The sequence below is a fragment of the Vulpes vulpes genome, chromosome 1, assembly GCF_048418805.1.
Source record: "Vulpes vulpes isolate BD-2025 chromosome 1, VulVul3, whole genome shotgun sequence".
In the NCBI taxonomy this organism is placed as follows: Eukaryota; Metazoa; Chordata; class Mammalia; order Carnivora; family Canidae; genus Vulpes; species Vulpes vulpes.
In genome coordinates, this window is record NC_132780.1 from 72825647 (window position 1) to 72843420 (window position 17774).

Consider the following 17774-nt stretch of genomic DNA (forward strand, 5'->3'; position numbering starts at 1 on the left):
CATCCTTGAGGCAGCATATAAGCACTTCTGCAGAACTGCCAGCCTCTTAAAGAATGGTTGGGAGGCTGTTCATTGAAAAGAGTGACTTTTTGGAATCTATCCAGTCATGTGAATTTGACTTCTAGTGTACTAACCAAGTATCCCTGAAACCTAGTGGACCCCCAGAACTCTCCTGCCTATAATATGGTAAAAATAATATGACATTTGGCCATAAAAAATACTGTGCCGATTTTGACACATGAAAGACTCACTCAACGTAGGTAGATGTTCAGTGCAAACCACTTTTTTAAGCCAACATATGGAGAAAACAAAATTTTACCCTAATTGTCTTTTCTGTTTCGAATGGAAGACAGTGGGAAGGTAGGCTGGTGCCTCTGAGATGCATTGTTCAGGACGAATGAAACTTTGGAATCTTGTGTCCTGATTTACTCACTGGTGTATGAGCTTGAGTGGTGGATAATACATATTTTCCTCTTTTCGTAAAAGGTTGGGCCAGATGACACTTGGAAGCTGACCTCAGAAGGCTCTGTTTGGAAGGCTTATGCATATCACATGATGAAAGTTGTGGGGATGGTCACCAGGCCAGTTGTTCACTGTGCCAAGCTGGGTCTCCATAGCTTCAAAGTCATTCCAGTGTAATTGAAAACATGTGCTAAAATATGCATTTTCTTAAGGTTCAAAATTTCCTTGTGATGTACTTTCCATACCATTTTGATTTAAAAGCAGAGAATGACAATACTGTGGCCAAAAACTTGTATGTCAGTATATAAGTGTTTTAAAACAAATCTTTTAAGAGTAAAAATCCTGACGAATGAACAGAAGACTGAATCACAGTTCTGAGAATGGAGGCAGGTGAGGAGCCTAAAGGAAAAGGCTTAGAGGAGTGTTTCTCAATGCAAAGTCATTATAGTTCATAATTTGGCACAAATGTTTTATGCTCTTGCTTTTTTGAAAATGACTCTTCTATCTGGACATTATGTTTGTGACTTCCACAAAGAGGAGAAAAAGCATCTGTCCATGTTTATCTTGCAGCAGTTCCCATCTGTGGCAATATCAAATACCTATGTGGACCAAGCAGTAATTCACATTATGGGAGTGAAGCCAGAAGGTGGAGGCTGTGTCCACCTGGACACAAGTGCTCATTTGAACAGAGCTGTCATTGAGAAAGGCCAATGCAGTGTCGCTACAGCTTCTGATTTTTCAAGATAGGCTGGGAATTAATATTTTTAATGTAAAAATCTCCAGATTTTTAAAGTTGGAAATGAAAGATGTAAATATAGTGTGTGGTCCAATAAATATCTCTGAAGGCGAGGCTGGGCCCAGGGCAACATCTGGTCCGCAGAGTGATGCTGGTCTGAAAAGTTAGCAGGCAGTAGAATCTTACAGAAACAGTAGTCTCCTGTTGGGGTAGATTGGGGTGGGAGAATAGGGTTTATTCCATCTCTATTTACCCTAATTGAAATGGGGAAAGGAGTGTGGGACCCCACTTCAAGATGGAGTCAAAGACTGCAGGGCACAGGGAAAAATTCAGTTTTGCCCTCTATGTGTTGCTTTCCTGCATGGCTCCTTTACCACCCACGCAGCACACCTCACTTCAGACATTTTTGGTTATCAAGTGTGTCAAGGCTTTTCCCCACACCAACCAATTATCTGTGACACTGGCTGGATATCCTATAGTTTTTTTTTTTTTAATTTTTTTTTTTTATTTTATTTATGATAGTCACAGAGAGAGAGAGAGAGAGGGGCAGAGACACAGGCAGAGGGAGAAGCAGGCTCCATGCACCGGGAGCCCGATGTGGGATTCGATCCCGGGTCTCCAGGATCGCGCCCTGGGCCAAAGGCAGGCGCCAAACCGCTGCGCCACCCAGGGATCCCCTGGATATCCTATAGTTTAACTCAGTTCTGACACTATTAGCCTGGAGAAAACATCAGATTCTATAAGTGAAGGCTCAGCTGCACAAGGTGGTCCCTTACTTCAGGTGCCAAATGCAAGTACTAGGCCCTCAGGTTATCCAAAACTTCTGTCCAGTTTGGCTACAAATTGGGGGTTCAGTTTCTATTGGTTTGCTAGAGCAGTTCACACGACTCAGAAAAACACTTATTTCCCTTTACCAGTTTATTAAAGGATGTGATAAAGGACGCAGATGAGTAGCTAGATGAAGAGCTACATAGGGCAAGGTCTGGGAGAGTCCTGAGTACAGAAGCTTCTATTCCCATGGAGTTGGGGGGGCATCAGCCTTCTGTTATGGATGTGTTCAAAACCTGGAAGCTCCCTGAATCCTTTACTATTGGGATTTTAGGGAGGCTTCCTCAAGTAGGCATGATCAATTATTAACTACATTTTTAGCCTTTCTTTCCTCTTTGAAGGATGAAAAGTAGGACTGGAGATTCCATTGGCTTGGTCTTTGTGGTGAACAGTCCCCATCCAGAAGCCCACTTGAGTCACTTCACTGGAACAAAAAATGCTGTTTGTGCTCTTATCACTTAAGAATTTAAAAGGATTTTAGGAGATCTATGTCAGGGAGGGTGTCAAAGACAAATATTAGAACAAGAGGTACTCTAGTGTTCTCATCACTTAAGAAATACCAAAAGTTTTGGGAATTCTGTGCCAGGAATTGGTGGAAGAGATCAATATATATATTTTCTATGACATAGTAGCAATCCAGATATTGGTAGAAGTAGGTGAGGTGGAAAGTGAGCTTCAGTGAGAGAAAGAAGGTCTGGAGTCATGGTCTCAAGAGTGCTGTATTCCAACTGCTGATGAACGGTTGGTGAGAGGTCCAGGTCAAGGGCTGCCTAATGGCAGCATCCATAGAGTATTTACTTCTGGAGGGTACTTTAAGCTTCCTCAGTATTGAAAGATAAATGTTTGTGGTTATTAACTCATTGTCTTCAGGGGCACTTTGGTCCCTATCTCTTCCTCACTAGCCTCCCTACCTCACTAAACTCTGCTTCCTTTCTCATGTTGTTCTGAACCAGTTACTCATTTACACTTGGCTCTGCTCACAGCTGAACTTCTCTTCTGATTTTCAGCCAGCTTCAAACAAGAGGGACCCCACCCTATTCCCACCCTTGGGTCCTGCCCAATTAGGCACTCCACCATCATTGTTTGGAAGAATAGGACCAAACAGTGAAGTGAGAGGGATTTGTTCAGATGAGGACCCAGAAGTGAACAGGATAGAGGTTGGGTGGGGTTCATAGGTCAGATGTTCTAATTATGGCAGGGGAATCTCTCTACTTATGGAGTGATACAAGGCCCACAAGCCAACAGATGCAAAGGTTTACGAGGCTGGGAAGAGCCTGAGGGGTCTTCTTGCCTTTATAGTATCCCACATATCCTACATATTCTAGGGATGGGCAATGCCAATTTGTCTCTTAGGATCAGAGTCTAAGAAAGGAAAAAAAGGAAAGGAATCTGGAGGAGAAGATTTCTAATTCTGGCCAACTTGGAGTAACAAGGACCAGATTTATTCTTGAGCTTGAAATGAACAAACAAACAAACACCAGGGGTGCCTGAGTGGCTCAGTTGGTTAAGTGGCTTTTGGTTTTGGCTCAGGTCATGATCTCATGGATCATGAAATAGAGCTTTATATTGGACTCCACATCCAGTGGGGAGTGTGCTTGAAGATTCTCTCCCTCTTCCTCTTTCTCTCTCTCAAATAAATAAATAAATAAATAAATAAATAAATAAATAAATATTTATAATTATTTATTTATTTATTTTAAAGATTTTATTTATTCATTCATGAGAGACACAGAGAGAGGCAGAGACATAGGCAGAGGGGGAAGCAGGCTCCTTGTAGGGAGCCCGAAGCAGGACTCAATCCTGGGACCCCAGGATCATACCCTGAGCCAAAGGCAGATGCTTAACCACTGAGCCACTGAGGTGTCCCAATAGATAAATCTTTAAAAAAAGAAAATCAGACAAAATATGTGAAACAATGGTTTTCCAAACACTAAGCATTGGATAGTGAAGTAATTCATGAGATATGGAAAACAAAGATGGAGTCTTGTGATTACCCTGGTTTACTGCTTTAACAGTTTCTAGGCTGCAGCAAAGAGAGAGGAACCCATGTGGAGCCCAGGTTGAGGGGAGAGAACCAAACTGCCTAGAGTTCATAGGACTGAGTTCTGGAGAGGAGAGAACTACACAGAGAGAGAACTCTGGAGATTTGCGGAGGGCACCTCTTGAGTATTCATCAGAGTGCTGTTCAGCACAAGCATGAGAAGAGTACTTGAGACCAGGAAGGCACTCTCTGAAAGGATTAGAGGGAATAGCACCCAGTGTCCATACAAGGCCAGCAATAATGCCTGTTCTCATCAGTCAGACCGAAAAGTCCCATAACTCATGCAAAATCAGGTAGAGTACACTGAAGGGTCTGGTCACTGTATTGGGATATAATTAGTTCTAGACAAAACAGTTTTAGTTTTGCCTAACAAGACTTAAAAGCAAGACCTAAAAGGATCAAATTGGTTCTAAAAAACTTTACATCTCCAAGACAAAGTTCGAGAATATTAATGGGTATACAGAAATACCTAATACCTAATAAATGAAAATTCAAAATATCTGAAACATGATAAAAAATTGCCAGGCATGCAAAGAAACAAGAAAACGTGGTTCATAATGAGGAGAAAAGCCAAAATTTAAGCCAACCCAGAGCTGACAAATATTAAAATTAGCAGGCAAAGACATTAAAAGATTAAAACTATGTCCTATATGCTTGAAAGTCAAGTAGAGAAATGGAAGTTATAAAAGACCCCAATATAGCTTCTATGGATGAAAACTACAGTGTCTCAGATAAACATACAATGGATGGAATTGAAAGCAGATAAGACATTACACAAGAAAAAAAAATTAATGAAAAAATTGAAGACAGAGAAATAGAAATCAAGCAAAATTAAACCAATATAGAAACAAGAATAAAAAAATAGCAATAAAAAAAATAGCAATAGTAAAACTATAATGACAAAACAGAGTCCTAGTGATCTGTGGGACAACTATAAAGCAGTATGATATATATGGAATTGGAGTGCCCTGAGAAAGGGTCAGAAAAAATTATTTGATGAAATAATGACTGATAGTTACTCAATATGATGCCAACTACACACTCATAGATCCAAGGAGCAAAATGAACCCCAAAGAGAAGAAACACATACAAAAAGCTATAAAAAGCACATCTCAAGTTACTCAAAATCAGTGATAAGGAGAAAATGCCAAAAGCAGCCAGTGGGGAAAATATACGTTTGTAACAGAGGAACAATGTTAAGGATGATGGCAGATGTCTACAGAAACAATGTGGGCAAGAGCATTGTGGAGCAGCATCTTTAAAGCACTACTGACTGAAAAAAAAAATCCCAACAACAACAAAACCTTTGCAAACCTAGAATTATATACTTAGGAAAAATATCTTTCAAAAATGAAGATGAAATAAAGACTTTATAGACCCACAGAAGCTGAAAGAATTCACCAGACCTACATTATAAGAAAAATTTTAAAAGATTTTATTTATTCATTCATGAGCGACACAGAGAGAGAGATAAAGAGGCAGAGACACAGGCAAGGGGAGAAGCAGGCTCCACGCAGGGAGCCCAATGCAGGACTCGATCCCGGGACTCCAGGATCACACCCCAAGTGGAAGGCAGGCGCTAAACCACTGAGCCACCCAGGGATCCCCATTATAAGAAATTTTAAAGAAAGTCTTCCAGACAGAAGAAGAATGATATCAGAGGAAAATATGGCTCTAAACCAAAGAATGAGGAGCACTAGAAATGGTAACTATGTGGATAGCGTAAAAGCATTTTTTTCTTACTATTTAGATTCCCTCAAAATATAATTAAACAAATAAACAAAAACAATGTGGCATGGGGTTTGAATCGTTTGTAAAAGTACAGCATAATGTATAAGCTTGTCAAATCACTAAATTGTACACCTGAAACTAATATAACATTGTGTGTCAACTATACTAAAAAAAAGTAAAATGTGTGACAAAAACTGCAAAAGCAGTGGTGGAGAAATGAGTAATCTTGTAAAGTTCTCACTTAATATGTGGAGTGCAATAATATTGCCTGAAGTTAAATTGTGATAAATTAAAGGTTTATACTATAAGCTCTAAGATACCATGAAAATAACAAAATGCTATAACTAGTAAGTCAACAAGTGATGACAATGGAACCATGAAAAAATATTGGATTACTCCAAAGCAATAGGAGAAAAAGAACAAAGAACATGTGGGACACATAGAAAATAAGATAATGGTCTTAAATCTAATTGTATCAATAACCACATTAAGTGTAAATGGTCTAAACACCTTGTTATAGGTTGAATCGTGTCTTCCTGGAAGAGATATGTTAGAGTCCTAACCCCCAGTTCCTTAGAATATGACCTTTCTGGGGATAGGGTCTTTATAGAGGCAGTCAATTTAAAATACGTTCGTTAGAGTAGACTCTAATCAAATATGATTGGTGTCTTTATAGAAAGGGCAAATTTGGGTGCAGAGAGAGATATGCATAGAGACAAGACACTGTGAAGTCATAAGAAGATAGCCATCTACCAGTGGAAGAGAGAAGCCTGGAACAGATCTTAATCTCATAGTCTTTAGAAAGAACCAACCTCACCTGACACCTTGATTTTGGGACTTCTAGCTTCTAGAATTGTGAGATGGTGGATTTCTGTTACATAAGCCTAGTTTGTGGTACTTTGTTACAGCAGCCCTAGAAAATCAATATATCAATTAAGTGGAAGAGGTTGGATTGGATAAAAAGTGAGGCCCAACTTTATGCTGTCTGCAAGAAACATATTTTAAGTGTAAAGATACAAGTAAAGTATAGGAAAAGTATAAAGATAAAGTAAAACTATAGAAAAAGATATACCATGCTAACACTAATCAAAAGAAAGCTGGGGTAGCTTCATTAATATTGGGCAAAGTAGATGTCAGAACAAAATAAGTTAATAGAAATAAAGAATGTCAATTTATAATGATAAAGGGGTCAGCTCATCAGGAGGTCATAACAATCAAAAATTTTTATTCACCTAGTAACAGAGCTTAAAAATACATAATGCAAAAACTGGTAGAACTACAAGGAGAAATAGCCAAGCCATAATCATGTCAGATTTTTCAGTATCTCTCTTTCAATAATGAATAAAATAAGTAGACAGAAAAATTGACAAAGATATAGAAATCCTGAACAACACCACTAACCAACTTGACCTAATTGACATTTACAGAACACTACAATTAATAATAGCAGTACACACCTTCTTTTCAAGTGCACATAGAACATTTACTAAGATAGACCATCTATTGGGCCATAAAAGAAGTCTTAATACATTGAAGAGAATTCTAGTCATACAATACATGCTATCTGATCATAATGGAATTAAATGAGATCTCAATAACCTAAAGATTTCTGGAAACTTCCCATATCTTTTTTTTTTTTTTTTACTTCCCATATCTTTGACAATTAAACAACAAACTTCTAAAAAATTCATGGATCAAAGAAGAATCCAAAAGATAAAACGTGTATTGAACTGAATTAAAATGAAAATACAATATGTAAAAGTTTGTGACAGGACACCATATTGGTATTTAGTGGGAAATTTAGGGTACTAAATGCCTATATTAGAAAAGAAGAAAGGTCTCAATCAATGATTTCAGCTTACTAATTAGGAAACCAACAATAAGAAAAGAGCAAACTAAATTCAAAATAAACAGAAAAAAGAAATAATAACAAACTTAATGGACTATAAATGAAAAACAATAGAGAACATTAACAAGCCAAAAACTGCTTTTTTAAAAAAGAAAGTCAATAAAACTGATAAGCCTTAGCCATACTGATCAGGAAGAAAGAGACACAACATAAAAATGAGAGACATGATGTCATTACAGATCCTACAGATATTAAGGGATAATAAGGGACTATTCTGAACAAATTTTATTCTAATAAATTTGACAACTTCGATGAAATGGACACATTCCTTGAAAGACAGAAGCTACTAAAACTCATTCAAAAAGAGGTAGAAGACCTAAGTAGTCCTATTAAAGACCCTGAATTTATAGTTTTAAATCTTCCCACAAAGAACATTTCTGGCACAAATGCCTTTATTGATGAATCATACCAAACATGTAAGGAAAAACTTATATCAATTTATCTAAATTCTTGTGGACAATTGAAGAAAAGGGGATACTTTGTAAGTCATTTTTTGAGGCTAACATTACCTCTTAATAAATGGTAAATGGACAAAACAAACAAACAAACAAAGACATTATAAGGAAAGAAAATTCCAGACTAATGTCACCATGGGAATAGTTGTAAAAATTCTTAACAAACTTATATAGCAAATTGTATACAACAATATATAGGCAGAATAATATATCGTGGCCAGTAATAGAATATATTTATCCCAGGAATGCAAAATTGCTTTAAAATTTGAAAATTAGCATATGTAATTGCCCATGTTAACAAACTAAAACACATAGCACACATGCACACCAAAAACTAAACCATATTGTCAAGAGCATTTGCCAAATTCAATATCCCTTTATGATAAGCTCTCTCAGTTAAGTAGGAACAGGAGGAAACTTCCTCAATTTGATAAAGAAGTTTATACAAAATTCTCTGTTCCCATTTGCCTTGGAGTCAAGTACACTCAGAGTGACGGATATTACAGAAATAGCACAAGCTGCTGGGTCAGAACATTTGAATTGGAACCACAGCCTTCCCACTGCTGTGATTATGTACACGTTAAAGAGCCCATCTGAGCCTGCATGCTCTCATTCGTAACACAGAGATAATGCACAAAGCTACACTTTGTTACTGCACAACATTGCTTGCGCACGTTAAAATTAGTACCTTCTCCATTTTCTTCACCTGGTTCTTAGAAGGGTGAGATTGGTCCAGGGTGGCAGGTTTCAGCACACTTATTAGCCACAAATATTTACTCCAGGTCTGCTCTGGGTAAGGCATCATCAGTAGGCTTGATCTGGTCATTTACTCCTTTTGGGAAGGACCTGGTGGAGTAGAGTGGAATGGAGAAGAGGCTAGGAGGTGATCAGAAAAGATGAGGGGCACCTGGGTGGCTCAGTTGGTTGAGTCTGATTCTTGGTTTTAGCTCAGGTCATGATCCTACGTCCTGGGATTGAGCCCTGCATTGGGCTCTGTGCTCAGTGTGGAGTCTGCTTGTCCCTCTTCCTCTCCCTCTGCTACTCACCCTGCACCCGCTCTTGCACACGCTTTCTCTCAAATAAATGAATCTTTTTTTTTTTTTTGAAAGAAGATGAGCCATCCCCAAATTTTCAAATGGGCTCTCTCTGGAAAACTCGACCGATGTTTTGGCAATAGAGTCTCATTCTGGGCTTGCGGAGTGATGGATATTCAAGCTCAGGTTTCTAGCTATGGTTACATTTTAGGGTGGAACACATGGGACCTTAATCTGCTGAGATAAGTGTTTTTAGAACTCAACAGTGAGGACAACTTCCATGCTCTAAAGTGTTCAAGATAGAAGGCACCACCTGTACTTCAGGGCTCAGCTGCACAAAGACACAGTTACACCAAGACCTGTTAGTCATTTATATGCCTTCACATTCATCCCTTGCCGGTATTATACTGGCTGTTATACTGCACTTAGTGACAGGGGACGATTTGGAGTTAGTTTTGCCAGGACTGGTATTTAACCTATTGTTTGTCTTCATTTGTGGCCTTTCATGATTCTGGAGGTGATATAAGAAAGACTTCCAAAGAGGTTTGTTAGCCAGATTAAAGAAGAGAGAACTGGATGAACAAGCCCAGTAGTGCCCCTGCCAAGTGTGAGATTTCATGATGTGCATCAAACACTAAAAACTCTGAAAACACACACACATACACTCACACTCATATACAGAAACACACACTCATACACACACATGCCTGAGATGCCACTAGGGAGAAAGTGAGGAGAAAAGGGGTTGAGGAAGGATTTGTAAAGAGATGATTATAATGTGAAACAGACTAAGTTTTTTTTTTTCAGACTAAGATTTATACCAGGAAAGATAGAGCTACTTTATTTGTTAAATTCGAGTGTACAATATCAAGGGTGAGTGGGATTCAAAGCCAGGTGAGATCTGCTATAAGAAAGAAAAGAAATAACATTTCAAACATCCGTGTAAATTTGAACCCTATTACTACAGCAAAGAACCTAAAAATCATGTTGGACGTATTTATCATTAGAGCCCATTCAGCCACCAGTGGTGGGGGTTTCTCACTGCTATGCTCCATGCTGGCTTGCCTCAACCCCTTCACCAGCTCCTGTCTTCCTCCCTTCTTCATTGTTTCTCCTTTCTTGGATAGGAGCAAAGCACTGCTGATCCCTCCCATGTTGAAGCAACATACCAGGGTACTTTCCTCCCTAAGAAGAATTCTGGCTCCATTTCTTCAACAAATAAAAATTTTTCTTTTATGACACTAAAATTCTCTCTTCTTAGATGTGTGGGTTAGACAGACAACATCTGACCAATGCCATCAGCCTCTGTGGTGTACTGTTTTACAGGTGTAGGAACTCGGATGACTAGAATATAGGCATACACACACACTTGACAAATCTTTGGAGCTATACGAAACAGTTATATTCACTATTGTCTTAGTATTCCCATCCTCGAAATGGGGATGGTAATGGTTATAGATGGTAATGGTTAAAGAATTACGTTACTGGAGTGCCTCAGTGGCTCAGTCGGTTAAGCCTCTGCCTTTGGCTCAGGTCATGATCCCAGGGTCCTAGGATCGAGCCCTGCATCAGGGACCCCACTTAGCAGGGAGTCTACTTCTCCCTCTTCTTCCTCTGCTTGTGCTTTCTCTCTCTCAAATAAATAAATAAAATAAAATAAAAAGAATTACATTACTCTATATATTGACATGACTTGAAGACTCTGCAAAAGCTAAGGTCATCACTCATTTGCATGTCTATATGGGATTGTTCATCAGTTTTTGTTCTTGTTCTTGGGATGACCAATGTTTTCCTAGAAAAAATTGTTAGCCCAAATATTGGGACACTCAGTTATACTACCTGTTTTCTTTTCTTAAATAGAAATTCGCTGATACCCATCAGAGGGTACTTTTGGGTATGGGTCTCAGGACTTGGGGAAGGACATATGGAGGGGCAGTGAAGATGTGGGCCAAGGTGAAGAATCTGGAACCACAGTGGAAAACAATACAACAACCGGGCAATATCCAAAGCAAATGGGAGTAGCTACTATTGTTTGTTATTGAATGTTCTGATGCTATCATTCAAATGCAAGTTGTCAACTCGTTTTTCTGACTGATGCATGTGAAAGTGGTGTGTGTGTGTGTCTTTTAGGGTGCCAATCATGCTGGAAGGGGAACTTATCAGAGGTGGTTTGCTAACCGTGGGCTCCTCTTAAGCCAGAGAGACATCTCTCACCCTTCCAGCCTCTCAGGGACTGAGCACCCTTTGTAAATTTGATTCTTTCATACCATTATGTAAATAGCATGAGGGAAATATTAATCCTATAGGTATACTTTGCAACTGGAAGTGAAAGTGTTATTTCTCTCTTAGCCAGGCATGGTCCCAGGCCTGTCATTCTATTCTAGGTAGATGATGACCTTCACAACAAGAAGGGATAAAAGGGCTTAAAAACTGGAGGGGGGAGAGACTTCTCTATTTGCAAAGACGAGGGGAAAAGCTAATGCCATAGCAATATATCCACGGCTAGGGAGGAAAGCATGGCTCTCGTACAAGATGTATGATATTCTGCATAAAGGAGAGAAACCCATAATGTCAAGGAGGCAAACTTAAATCTATTTCCTGGTATGATTGCATTCCGCTTAGGTGTGAATTAATGGTAACTTCTACAGTCGTTACACTTAGTCAATGGAACCTTGCTCAGTTAATCTTCAGCAATAGGTGGGTCACCTTTGCCTTGGTTTTCCTGTGGTCCCAGAGGTGGGGGTGTGGGTGGCTTGAGGGCAGAGGAGAGCTCTAGGAGCAGAGCATTTGCCAGAATGTTTTCTGCAAACGATTTCAGAGCTAGAAACAGATGTTCCAGGTGGCTTGTTAGTCAATGGCATAATGTAAAAAACACTGAAATACATATTCTCCCAAGTCTGCTTAGCTTTACTGCTCAGTTCTCAGCAGCTGCCTGCACCCCTTACAGGGGGAGAGGAAAGCAGCGCTTTCCTGGTGCACATCTCGGGGGCTGTCTTGGGCTTCAGCGACTTCTGGGCCTGGCCTCACAGCCTGTCTTGTCCTGTTCGGTCCCCTTTCTGTGGGGAGCAGCCATGCGAACCTGTGGGAACGGGGCACAGTGCCTTTGGCAGCCCACGTGGAGAAACCCTGAGCAACGTCCTGGGGACTGGAAGGATCAAGTCACTGCCCAGCTGCCTCCCGACTGCTGTTTTCCAAAGGGGGGTGGGTCCCCCTGGATGCCAGCCCTGGAAGTAACAGTGGCTGCTGCCTCCCACTCCAGGATTTACTGGGGGATCTTGTAGGGTGGAAGACTTGGAATCTCACTGGGATGGGTTCACAGGTTTAAAGAACAAAAATCATGCTGGTGGGGAATTGAGTGGCCACGTGCCCTCCCTGCCCCCTTTCTAATTACAGACGGAGAGCCCGCAGTCTGGGACTTAGAGACAGAATTCACACCAGGGTGATTTCAGACCCCGGCCACCATCCACCTAACCTCGCTGGTTCTTGGAGGACAACCCGAGGAGGTGAGATGTTAGACGAGTCTCCCACGATCAGCGAAAGCCAACGGCTGCGCCCGCCCCCCGCCCACCTGCGGTGTCCCCCGGAGCTGCACCTGCCCCCACCCCTGCACCTGCGCAGAGGAGATGCACGCACCAGGCCTTCCCAGGGGCTCAGGAGCTTCCTCCCGCCCAAGGACAAAGCAGGGTGTGGGGGCGGGACAGTCTGGGTTTGTGACCTCGAGGACCCGAACAGCGCGAGGTCAGGAGCAGCCGCTCTGCACACCGGGTCGCGTGGGCTTCCCGGGGGAGCGGAGCGTGTGGCCTTGGACCTTCCACCGGCAGCGCCTCACGCCCTTCCTCCGTCCCCTCTCCTCCCCTGCTGGCCCTTGGGCCCCTGCACAGGAAGCGAGTTTCTAGAATTTACTAACATCTCTCTTTCCAGTGTAGCCTCCGAGTGGTAAGAGTGGTAGTGGAAGACAATTGCCCGAGGAGTGGTGCCAGCTCCAGGCCTGCCTCCGGCCAGGCTTTTCCCGCTCTGCTCTGTGTGAGACGCGCCCGCCACTTTGGGAGGGTGGTGGGTGCCTTTGTCCAGGATCAGCTCTGTATGGGGCACTGTTCCTCAGCCCTCCAAACTGCTTTTCCTCTTTTTGATTGAGGTGCCAAGCCTTTCTTTTATGCTAGAAACAGGACTTTATGATTGATTCCTGGGTTTTGTTTTAACCATTTTGAAGAAGAGGGATCCTCCCCCTGCCCCCAAATTTGACTTGGATGTGGAGAGGGCTGATGCCACACTCACACCAAGAGGGTATATGAGAAGTGGATCACACAGATATGGAGAGAAGAAAGGAGGGCCTGGCTTGGGGGCTCAGGACGGTTAAGGGGACCGCTGGGGTGAGGGTTCCCAAGCCCAGGGAGAGGCTGGGGTGTTGGACTCTCCCATGCGGGTGGAGGAGGGAGCCCTGGGGCTTTCTCAGCTTGCTCAGGTGTGGATGGAGGCGGAGCGGAAGGCTGAGGCTTAAAGGCTGTCGGGGACCATCAAAAAGGGGAGCCATACTTTTTATTATAAGTTTATTTTGGCTTTAAGCACAATTGTTCAAAATACAGAAACATTTTGTCACCTCAGACAAGATTTACCTGTCCTTAACTGATAATGAGTCCAGCGTTTGGAAGTCCACGGGCAACAAAGCCAGCAGCACAGCCCGCCTCACTTCCTCAGAGGCCCCACGTGAACTAAGGCGCCAGCAGATGACATCCCGGCACTCCTGTCATCGTGAAGCCTCAAGTTGTGACTCTCTGGAAATGTAAGAAATAATCAAACAGTCTTTATCAATTATTTCAAAATGATTTCCTGTTCAAAGTCTCAATGGCCCTATTAGGAAATTCAATTTCATATGAGGATCCATACGGTGCTTATTCCCGGATTTACATGTCCAGTGGTGACCTGGGTGACCTGAGGCCTGGCACATCTGGCCCCATTATCTCTGACCTCATCCCTTACCTCTTCCTCTGCTGTTATTTTCAGCTCCAGCAGCCTGTTTGCTTCTGGAATCTCACTTGCTAACGTGGGGTCTCTTTACTTGCTGGTCCTGTGACCCCAAAGGAATCAGCTGGAGTCACTAACCCCACCCTGCATATTACCCTGTTTCATTTTGTTCAGGGCACCTGTCCCCATGTGACCGTTCTGTGCTAGTTCATTGTTGGTCCTCGCCCCTCTAGGGGGAGCTCGTGAGATGTCAGCCTTGTCTGTGCAGGGCTCTGTCTCCAGCGTCCAGAACAGCGCCCTGCACTCCCAGAGCAGGCGTTTCCTGCGTGTTTGGTGAATGGATGTATGATCCGAGACAATGTTTAGAGAAGGGTTTTGCTTTTATAATGGACACCAGTAAATGAAACAAAACTTTATATTTACCGAATTTATTGACATTTTCTTAAGTATGCATACATAAGTGCAATTCATGCTTTTCTTCAACCAATCTCCCTTGTTTCTTAATTCAGAAAAAGCAGTCAAACCTCACTGGGGGGAGGCCCAGAGACATCTCACCACACCTGGTGTCTAGGCAAATACCTGCTCTGACACGAAACAAGAGTGTCTTGGTCTAAGAGAGGCTCATTTCACCCTTTCCAAGGGCCATGCCATGCTGGCAACAAAGGTAAATACTGCTCGGTCAAAAAAATGTGACCAAGTGTTAACAGTCAGTACTTGTAGGTGAAGGGTATAAAGGTTCTCAGTGCATCATTCTGTCATTTGACTCTAAGCTTGAACATTTTCAAAATAAAGAGTTGGAAAAAATTAGCCAAAAAATATACTGTATGATTTAAAATTGCCTTTAGAAAAAAATTCTGTTTTAAGACTACAGGCAGGTTTGGAGTAGAGAATTGACTGTGGACTATTTGGTTAATTCATGAATATGATGCATTTCTGGGCCCATGTGTATATTTTATATATTTTTAAGGTGAGTCAGAGGTCTTTGCAACAAACCAGGGCAAAATTTGCATGTCACAGTTGTCTTTTTCCTGCTGCGGAAAACTCAAAGTATAGTTAAAATCCATGAGTGAATGGTACTTGTCTCCAAAGGGACCTCAGCCCTCAGAGTCTCTCAAGGAGGACCTAGCTCTGGGGAGCTTTAGGTGTATATCTAGGTACTCCTCCTGGAGCTGAGTCAGGTGATCCCAGACTCAAGAATCAGGACTCTGTCTCACTTTTAGGAAGCTACAGGGTCTCCTGTTCTCCTGTCTGGACAGCTGAAACATAAATTCTAGAATTCTCTCAGGTATGATGAAAAGAAATTAACATTTTTTTGGAGATATTAAATTGCATAAAAATTAAGGAATCCACCAATAGTCGGATGAGATGAAAGAAATTGCTCAGAAAGATGTATCCTCATTTTCTCAAGGACTCTGTTCCAAATATGATAGTTGGCTTTTTGTCTTGGTAGGATACACAAAAGGAGAGGCACAAAAATGGGAAAATTCTCAAAGTTACTTCAACAGTGACAGATCGAGTTGAGATTTAATATTATCATATGGGCTTTACACATTAAATTGCTTGATGATATATGAAGAGAACTTAATTTTACCCATCATCTCTTAACTGGTAGATGTTTATTTCTTACAAAGCACAGGATATGGCCAGCTGGGTAGAAAGAGTCACTGTTCTGGTTGTCCCTGGAGTGACCAGAACCCATTTATGTTGTGTATTGAAAGGACAGCTTGACCCTCCACTATTTTTGCCTGACTGTCCTGTAGTGTCCTGTAATTTCTCGAAGAGAGAAATTAAACTTGGGTTATGATGTCTCTCTGTGTCACATAGCATCAACATTTCTGTCCTTGGAGGAATGGGACTAGGAATTCTGCTATAATATGGTGGAGTATAAAAGTTTATTTTAAAAATTGATCCTTCTGGGGCTCTGGGTGGCTCAGTCAGTTAAGCATCTGCTTTTTGGCTCAGGTCATGATCCCAGGGTCCTGGGAGTGGGCCTGCTTTGGGCTGGCTGCTCAGGGGGGAGTCTGCTCCTCCCTCTCCCTCTGCCCCTTCCGCCCCTGCTGGTGCTCTCTCTTTTCTTCTCTCTCTCTCTTAAATAAATAAAATAAAATAATCATAAAAAAAATGATCCTTCTTTCCAAAATGTAATAATGCCTTGAGATCTCATAAATTGTTGTCCTTCTGTGTTAGAAAATGTTTGCCTCCAGAAAGCCAGTGTTAAAGGGCAGGTGGGTTTGCTAGAACTCCAGAAACCCCTGGACACTTGAACCAAAAAAGTGAGAGTGAGGTCATCATTTCACCAACTGTATTTCTCTGACCCTGGAAGCTACCAGTGAACTTGTCAAAACTCCAGCTCCTTTCAGAGTATCACCCAGCTGCTTGGAATCTTCAAGGGTGACTTATGTTTGCGCAGGAATAACCGTCTGCATCTTCACTGGTCAATGTGGATGCTGTAGGCAAATCCATTGCCTGAGGATCTCTCTTTACAGGACTGGGTGAGTTAATGCTGGACCACCAGCTCCTCCGGAAACCTTCCTATCTAGCAGGTTCCTCATTCTCTCTGGGAAAGAGTCTGGGCTGACTTGCTTCTGGTTTTGCAGACACACTTGATCAGGTCTGACTCATGGTGAATGTAGCTTAACATAGGTAGGACCTCTGCTCATAAAGGATTAGCAGGAGTTTTACAGACTAGTTTAGAATGTGACTGTAATATAACTTTGGGTGGTGAGTGTAGAGAAAGTTCTGCAAGATGGGGAGATGTCTAGAGATGTCTAGGGAGGGCAGATCCTTGTGGGATGCCAATAGGGCTGGCTTCATCGACCAGAGACTTGTGTTGTCACATGGGGCCCGGCCCTTAGAGATCCTTGTCCTGTGGTTGCCATCTTGAAATTCTTTTTTTTTTTTTTGAAGATTTTATTTATTTATTTATGAGAGACACACAGAGACAGGCAGAGACACAACCAGAGGGAGAGACACAACCAGAGGGATTGAGTCCCGCATTGGACTCCCCAATGCAGGACTCGATCCCGGGACCCCAGGATCACAACCTGAGCCAACGGCAGAAGCTCAACCACTGAGGCACTCAGGTGTCCCTCCATCTTGAAATTCTTAATGGTTTTATCTGAGTTTATGTTTTGTAAGTGAAGTCCAGGAGGATGATGCAGCATGGTCAGGAGCCTCCCACTGCCTCCCTGGGACACGTTTGCAGTAGCCTGTACTCTGACTCTTGGAACCTGGATCCTGCCCAGGGCTCTCTCCCCATCCTTGCTTCAAACCCATGTTACTCTCTATCCTGGGGCATTGGTTGGGGAGGTCCAGGTTCTGCTGCTGCCCTCCACAGCTTCAGCCTCTCAGATTGGGCAAGGCAGTGGCTGTCCTTCCCTGGGCTGGCCATGCTCAACTTGAGTGGGGTCCTTGCTACTTGGTCCAGGGACCCAGTGCATTCTTGCATAAAGGTTGCAATCCTTTGGAGTCACCCATTCCCTGGGATTGGGGCCAGGAGCCCAAGGGAAGGGGGAGGCCCGCTTACCCTCTCCACTGGTATTCTGATTTTCATCTGGCATTGGGTTCTGCAAATTCTGTAGCTGGCCTTGCATGCTGGGAACCTAGGGCAGTTAAG

General features: G+C 42.3%; 1 long non-coding RNA gene across 1 annotated transcript in view; it reads left to right on the forward strand.

The window, feature by feature from the left end:
* The first annotated feature begins 4048 nt into the window (after positions 1-4048).
* Positions 4049-17774, forward strand: part of LOC140599988 (uncharacterized) — a 75072-nt gene continuing 61346 nt past the window's right edge. Inside the window, exon 1 of the long non-coding RNA XR_012003124.1 lies at positions 4049-16650. This is a non-coding gene — a long non-coding RNA (uncharacterized lncRNA). The remainder of the gene's footprint in view (positions 16651-17774) is intronic.